This window comes from Panulirus ornatus, chromosome 70 (genome assembly GCF_036320965.1).
Source record: "Panulirus ornatus isolate Po-2019 chromosome 70, ASM3632096v1, whole genome shotgun sequence".
Classification (NCBI taxonomy): domain Eukaryota; kingdom Metazoa; phylum Arthropoda; class Malacostraca; order Decapoda; family Palinuridae; genus Panulirus; species Panulirus ornatus.
In genome coordinates, this window is record NC_092293.1 from 5,031,718 (window position 1) to 5,040,177 (window position 8,460).

Sequence of the window (8,460 nt, forward strand, 5' to 3'; positions counted from 1 at the left end):
TGGATGTGCTGGAAATGAGATGTTTGAGGACAATGTGTGGTGTGAGGTGGTTTGATCGAGTGAGTAACGTAAGGGTAAGAGAGATGTGTGGAAATAAAAAGAGCGTGGTTGAGAGAGCAGAAGAGGGTGTTTTGAAGTGGTTTGGGCACATGGAGAGAATGAGTGAGGAAAGATTGACCAAGAGGATATATGTGTCGGAGGTGGAGGGAACGAGGAGAAGAGGGAGACCAAATTGGAGGTGGAAAGATGGAGTGAAAAAGATTTTGTGTGATCGGGGCCTGAACATGCAGGAGGGTGAAAGGAGGGCAAGGAATAGAGTGAATTGGAGCGATGTGGTATACCGGGGTTGACGTGCTGTCAGTGGATTGAATCAAGGCATGTGAAGCGTCTGGGGTAAACCATGGAAAGCTGTGTAGGTATGTATATTTGCGTGTGTGGACGTATGTATATACATGTGTATGGGGGGGGTTGGGCCATTTCTTTCGTCTGTTTCCTTGCGCTACCTCGCAAACGCGGGAGACAGCGACAAAGTATAATAAAAAAAAATAATATATATATATATATATATATATATATATATATATATATATATATATATATATATATATATATATATATATATATATATATATATATTATCCCTGGGGATAGGGGAGAAAGAATACTTCCCACGTATTCCCTGCGTGTCGTAGAAGGCGACTAAAAGGGGAGAGAGCGGGTGGCTGGAAATCCTCCCCTTTCTTGTTTTTTTTTTTTTAATTTTCCAAAAGAAGGAACAGAGAAGGGGGTCAGGTGAGGATATTCCCTCTAAGGCCCAGTTCTCTGTTCTTAACGCTACCTCGCTAACGCGGGAAATGGCAAATAGTATGAAAAAAAAAAGTATATATATATATATATATATATATATATATATATATATATATATATATATATATATATATATATATATATATATATATAGGGTGTTTTGGTCGAGGTGGTGTGCAAAGTGATGGGGTTAGGGAAAATGATTTGGTAAACAGAGAAGAGGTAGTAAAAGCTTTGCGGAAGATGAAAGCCGGCAAGGCAGCAGGTTTGGATGGTATTGCAGTGGAATTTATTAAAAAAGGGGGTCACTGTACTATTGACTGGTTGGTAAGGTTATTTAATGTATGTATGACTCATGGTGAGGTGCCTGAGGATTGGCGGAATGCGTGCATAGTGCCACTGTACAAAGGCAAAGGGGATAAGAGTGAGTGCTCAAATTACAGAGGTATAAGTTTGTTGAGTATTCCTGGTAAATTATATGGGAGGTTATTGATTGAGAGGGTGAAGGCATGTACAGAGCATCAGATTGGGGAAGAGCAGTGTGGTTTCAGAAGTGGTAGAGGATGTGTGGATCAGGTGTTTCCTTTGAAGAATGTATGTGAGAAATACTTAGAAAAGCAAATGGATTTGTAAGTAGCATTTATGGATCTGGAGAAGGCATATGATAGAGTTGATAGAGATGCTCTGTGGAAGGTAGTAAGAATATATGGTGTGGGAGGCAAGTTGTTAGAAGCAGTGAAAAGTTTTTATCGAGGATGTAAGGCATGTGTACGTGTAGGAAGAGAGGAAAGTGATTGGTTTTCCGTGACTGTAGGTTTGCGGCAGGGGTGTGTGATGTCTCCATGGTTGTTTAATTTGTTTATGGATGTTGTTGTTAGGGAGGTGAATGCAAGAGTTTTGGAAAGAGGGGCAAGTATGAAGTCTGTTGGGGATGAGAGAGCTTGGGAAGTGAGTCAGTTGTTGTTCGCTGATGATACAGCGCTGGTGACTGATTCATGTGAGAAACTGCAGAAGCTGGTCACTGAGTTTGGTAAAGTGTGTGAAAGAAGAAAGTTAAGAGTAAATGTGAATAAGAGCAAGGTTATTAGGTACAGTAGGGATGAGGGTCAAGTCAATTGGGAGGTAAGTTTGAATGGAGAAAAACTGGGGGAAGTAAAGTGTTTTAGATATCTGGGAGTGGATCTGGCAGCGGATGGAACCATGGAAGCGGAAGTGGATCATAGGGTGGGGGAGGGGGCGAAAATTCTGGGAGCCTTGAAGAATGTGTGGAAGTCGAGAACATTATCTCGGAAAGCAAAAATGAGTATGTTTGAAGGAATAGTGGTTCCAATAATGTTGTATGGTTCCGAGGCGTGGGGTATGGATAGAGTTGTGCGCAGGAGGATGGATGTGCTGGAAATGAGATGTTTGAGGACAATGTGTGGTGTGAGGTGGTTTGATCGAGTAAGTAACGTAAGGGTAAGAGAGATGTGTGGAAATAAAAAGAGCGTGGTTGAGAGAGCAGAAGAGGGTGTTTTGAAATGTTTTGGGCACATGGAGAGAATGAGTGAGGAAAGATTGTCCAAGAGGATATATGTGTCGGAGGTGGAGGGAACGAGGAGAAGTGGGAGACCAAATTAGAGGTGGAAAGATGGAGTGAAAAAGATTTTGTGTGATCGGGGCCTGAACATGCAGGAGGGTGAAAGGAGGGCAAGGAATAGAGTGAATTGGATCGATGTGGTATACCGGGGTTGACGTGCTGTCAGTGGATTGAATCAGGGCATGTGAAGCGTCTGGGGTAAACCATGGAAAGCTGTGTAGGTATGTATATTTGCGTGTGTGGACGTATGTATATACATGTGTATGGGGGTGGGTTGGGCCATTTCTTTCGTCTGTTTCCTTGCGCTACCTCGCAAACGCGGGAGACAGCGACAAAGCAAAAAAGAAAAAATATATATATATATACATATATATATATATATATATATATATATATATATATATATATATATATATATATATATATATATATATATATATATATATATATTTTTTTTTTTTTTCTTTAATTTTCTAAAAGAAGGAATAGAGAATGGGGCCTGGTGAGGATATTCCTTCAAAGGCCTAGTCCTCATTCTTAACGCTACCTCGCTATCGCGGGAAATGGCGAACAGTATGAATGAAAGAAATATATATATATATATATATATATATATATATATATATATATATATATATATATATATATATATATATTAGAAAGTTTGGATGAAAAAAAATCATTTTTTAATGTTTGTACCGGTTTATAAGTATGTTTGTACTGGTTTATAAGTATGTTTGTACCGGTTTATAAGTATGTTTGTACTGGTTTATAAGTATGTTTGTACCGGTTTATAAGTATGTTTGTACTGGTTTATAAGTATGTTTGTACTGGTTTATAAGTATGTTTGTACCGGTTTATAAGTATGTTTGTACCGGTTTATAAGTATGTTTGTACCGGTTTATAAGTATGTTTGTACCGGTTTATAAGTATGTTTGTACCGGTTTATAAGTATGTTTGTACCGGTTTATAAGTATGTTTGTACCGGTTTATAAGTATGTTTTGTACTGGTTTATAAGTATGTTTGTACCGGTTTATAAGTATGTTTGTACCGGTTTATAAGTATGTTTGTACCGGTTTATAAGTATGTTTGTACCGGTTTATAAGTATGTTTGTACCGGTTTATAAGTATGTTTGTACCGGTTTATAAGTATGTTTGTACCGGTTTATAAGTATGTTTTGTACTGGTTTATAAGTATGTTTGTACTGGTTTATAAGTATGTTTGTACTGGTTTATAAGTATGTTTGTACTGGTTTATAAGTATGTTTGTACCGGTTTATAAGTATGTTTGTACCGGTTTATAAGTATGTTTTGTACTGGTTTATAAGTATGTTTGTACTGGTTTATAAGTATGTTTGTACCGGTTTATAAGTATGTTTGTACTGGTTTATAAGTATGTTTGTACTGGTTTATAAGTATGTTTGTACTGGTTTATAAGTATGTTTGTACCGGTTTATAAGTATGTTTTGTACTGGTTTATAAGTATGTTTGTACCGGTTTATAAGTATGTTTTGTACTGGTTTATAAGTATGTTTGTACTGGTTTATAAGTATGTTTGTACCGGTTTATAAGTATGTTTTGTACTGGTTTATAAGTATGTTTGTACCGGTTTATAAGTATGTTTGTACTGGTTTATAAGTATGTTTGTACTGGTTTATAAGTATGTTTGTACTGGTTTATAAGTATGTTTGTACCGGTTTATAAGTATGTTTTGTACTGGTTTATAAGTATGTTTGTACCGGTTTATAAGTATGTTTGTACCGGTTTATAAGTATGTTTGTACTGGTTTATAAGTATGTTTGTACCGGTTTATAAGTATGTTTGTACTGGTTTATAAGTATGTTTGTACTGGTTTATAAGTATGTTTGTACCGGTTTATAAGTATGTTTGTACCGGTTTATAAGTATGTTTGTACCGGTTTATAAGTATGTTTGTACCGGTTTATAAGTATGTTTGTACCGGTTTATAAGTATGTTTGTACCGGTTTATAAGTATGTTTGTACCGGTTTATAAGTATGTTTGTACTGGTTTATAAGTATGTTTGTACTGGTTTATAAGTATGTTTGTACCGGTTTATAAGTATGTTTTGTACTGGTTTATAAGTATGTTTGTACCGGTTTATAAGTATGTTTGTACCGGTTTATAAGTATGTTTGTACTGGTTTATAAGTATGTTTGTACCGGTTTATAAGTATGTTTGTACTGGTTTATAAGTATGTTTGTACTGGTTTATAAGTATGTTTGTACCGGTTTATAAGTATGTTTGTACCGGTTTATAAGTATGTTTGTACCGGTTTATAAGTATGTTTGTACCGGTTTATAAGTATGTTTGTACCGGTTTATAAGTATGTTTGTACCGGTTTATAAGTATGTTTGTACCGGTTTATAAGTATGTTTGTACCGGTTTATAAGTATGTTTGTACCGGTTTATAAGTATGTTTGTTCTATCTCTGGGATTGATTTTTAATAGTAACGCCTATACGAGAAAACTGTCTAGAAAAATACAAAGGTATTATCAGGGATACATAGTCCAACTGTATTATAGAGTATATTACAAAACTACATAACATAAGAACATGAGAAGTAAGGACACTGCAAGAGGCGTATTGGCCCCAGCTAGGCAGGTCCTGAGTCTGTCCACAAACCAACTGCCTGTACACATAAACACATCCAACCTTCGTTTAAAGCTAACTAAAGATCTAACTTCAACTACTGTACTTGACAGCTTGTTCCATAAATCTACTACCCTATTCCCGAACCAATATCTACCCACATCCGACCTGAATCTATCTAAATCCATTATTTTTGGTCCTACCCAGTGGCGTCATTCTAAGAACTTTATTCATGTTACCTCTATGTATGGTCTTCACCTATTCAAAAACTTCCTTCACATCCCCTCTAGACCTTCTCCTCTTAAATGACTGCAAATTCAGCCTTTTTTACCTGTCTTCATAAGTGAGGTCTCTCTCTCTCTCTCTCTCTCTCTCTCTCTCTCTCTCTCTCTCTCTCTCTCTCTCTCTCTCTCTCTCTCTCTCTCTCTCTCTCTCTCTCTAATAATCATTATTAACTGCATAGTATGGAGCCCAAAACTAAACCGTATGATTCAAATGTGAGTCTCACCAATTCAAGATAATGTTGTAATAATACTCTAGGAGTTTCATTGCTAACAGTTCCATTAATGAACCCAAACATACTATTAGTCTTATTACACACTTTAATACATTGTTGCAGCGGCTTAAGATCCTCGCTCACTCCACCTGAAGTACGTGGAATTGTTGAACTGAGGAACATGTAAAGGCGGACACAATAACTACTCCTATATTTGTTGTCTTTACTCGTATATTTCAATAAGGTAAATTAAAGCTTAAGTCCATGTAATTTGTTTAGTAAATCGTAATGAGATCTTTTTCTCCTCTGTGTCTGTTGGACCCGAGGAAAGTAAAACCATTCCTCATTATTGACAATAGTGTTTAGGGTTAAGTAAGCAGTGGTTTCATCAATATAGACTTTGGTAAAGAGAAATTGATATTAAATCTAAGAAGTTCATGATCAGGCAAATAAATGATCCTAGCCCTCTTAGCAAAATCTAATCTATTATTTACATTATATGGCGAGATTCTTCTTCCTTTAACGTAGCTGAGATGCCCCTACCCTCAAAAACTTTCATTGACTTAATAAAACTTTGTTGACAATAACGTTTTCCAAGATGCTGAGGCTGATTCTTATTAAAAGAAATTCGGTTTAGCCATGATAAATTCCCTCACTCCCATTCTCAGTAACTTATTCATGGAATACTATGAGACTGAGATCCAAACTTCAGTTAGTAACAGTCCAAAAATAATGTTAAGATACGTTAACGATGTGTGGTTCTTATGGCCATCTTACCAAGATCATGATGTTTTCTTTAATGAATTACGATTCATCCCACCATCAAGTTTAAGACTAAATGGAAACACAAAGTCAAATCACCCTTCCTTAATGTGGTGATAATTAGGTATTTTGATTAGTTATTCTTTAAGATCTACAGGAAGCCTACCAGTGCTGAGAGTTATGTTCATTATTGTTCAGGATGTGGGAAAACAGGATCCCAGCTCCAGGTGTGGTGTGCAGGAACAGTTCCCCAGTGCTACGTCTGGTGTGTGAGGGACACAATACCTATGTGTGAGATGTGATGTGTGAAGGAACGCCCTGCCCAAGCAGAGATACGGAACTCTTATCACAGTATCCTCATCCCGGTACAAGCTTGCCGTGTGTGGTACTACCTGCCAGGTTTGGTATGTGAGGAACAGAGTACCTCAGTGCCAGTGCAATACTGGTCAATGTGAGATAAAATATTTTAGTGTCAGATGTGGTGTGTGGTGAGACAGCGCCCCAGTGTCAGTGTAAGTGTGGTGTTACACCGTCCTAGTGCTATGTGGGTGTCTGGTGACAGTACCCCAGTGTCAGTGTAAGTGTGGTGTTACACCGTCCTAGTGCTATGTGGGTGTCTGGTGACAGTACCCCAGTGCCAGTGTTGATGTGGTGGTAAAGTACCTTAGTGCTAGTGCAGTGACTGTTGACACCGTACCCCAGTGTCAGTGAAGGTGTAGTTGTACAGTACCCTAGTGCCAGGTACAGTGCTGGTGACATATTACTCCAGTGTCAATGTACGTGTGGTGTTACATCGTCCTAGTGCCTTGTGGGTGTGTGGTGACATATTACCCCAGCGTCAATGTACGTGTGTGTTACATCGTCCTAGTGCCTTGTGGGTGTCTGGTAACACAGTACCCCGGTGTCGGTGTAGGTGTGGTGGTACAGCGCTCAAGTGCCAACACTACCTTCCTTCACCACCTACGTACACTACTCACCCTCAATGCCGACCTACAAGACCTTCCTTCACTACGGTGAGGTGTCTGGTGACATCAGTACCCCAGTGTTAGTGTAGGTGTGGTATGGTGGTACAGGACCCTCGTGACAGGTGTGGTGTGTGGTGAGACACTACCACAGATTTAGTGTATGTGTGGTGCCACAGGACCCTTGTGCCAGGTGCTGTGTCTAGTGACACAGTACCACAGTGCTAAGCCTGTTGTGTAGTGACACAATCACCAAGCTTCTCTGCAGGTCTGGTTTGCAGAGACACGTTGCCAGTCTTGATGTTTGAGGACAAACTATCTCAACATTAAGTCTGGTTTATGGGAAAATCAGTATCTTGTACCATCCATGATGAGTGTAGAATACAGCAGCCCAGTGCCTGGTCTAGTGTGTGGGAGGCACACTGCCTCACTCCTAGGTCTGGTTTATAGTAACACAGGTGTCACGCTCTTGCTCACATATGATTATCTCTGGTGGGTGTCTGCGGCTTCAGCAACATTATGTCCACAACCTTTTGATCATATTTAAACATTATGGCCTCAGTAAACCGTAAGCTGTGCAAAAGATTGCTTGATTTGTAAAAATTCTAACTATAAGAGTATCAATAACTTTTAAAAAAGTGTTGATTTACCGTGTTTATTGTATTAGTGATATGTTATCAAAGAAATAATTTACCTTTTAATCAATCTTTTCTTTTTTTTACTTGCCTGATCAGTAGTGTATGTCATTTCACTTGCATCTCCATATGAAAGCAACAGCACGACACATGTTATATTCATTGAAAATTAAGTATACATGGTGGTAAGTACAGACGTACAGTACAGTACATGTAGAGCCTCAACATTAAGCCAGGAGAACTCAGGTTACTGGCTGCAAGCAAATGTGACGAAACTCCTGAAGGAAATTAACTTTTCCCTAAAATAAGCTCAGTGTAGGTAAGTTGTCTGTTTATTGCCATTAGACTGTGTAGAAAACCTTAATACTTATGTGTGGTGGTAACGAGTGGCAACAGTTTGCAGTGTTACACTTGTCGCTGCACCTAATACTAATATTGAACTGTGCATTGTTTTACTGTCATTGGTTCATGACATAAAGTATTGTTAATGTTCCGAGGCTACGTAACTAAATGTCAGAGTCTGAGAAAGCATCTGTAGAAGATATTATGTGACTGTTATTTCTGAATCTTGGTTTGATATAAAATAGATAGACTTCTTTGTCTAATA

At 38.1% G+C, this 8,460-nt stretch overlaps 1 long non-coding RNA gene across 1 annotated transcript in view; it reads left to right on the forward strand.

Annotated features, from left to right (window-relative positions):
- Nucleotides 1–7,923, forward strand: part of LOC139747725 (uncharacterized) — a 97,840-nt gene extending 89,917 nt beyond the window's left edge. The window contains exon 2 of the long non-coding RNA XR_011712448.1: nucleotides 6,455–7,923. This is a non-coding gene — a long non-coding RNA (uncharacterized lncRNA). The remainder of the gene's footprint in view (nucleotides 1–6,454) is intronic.
- Nucleotides 7,924–8,460: the final 537 nt, after the last annotated feature.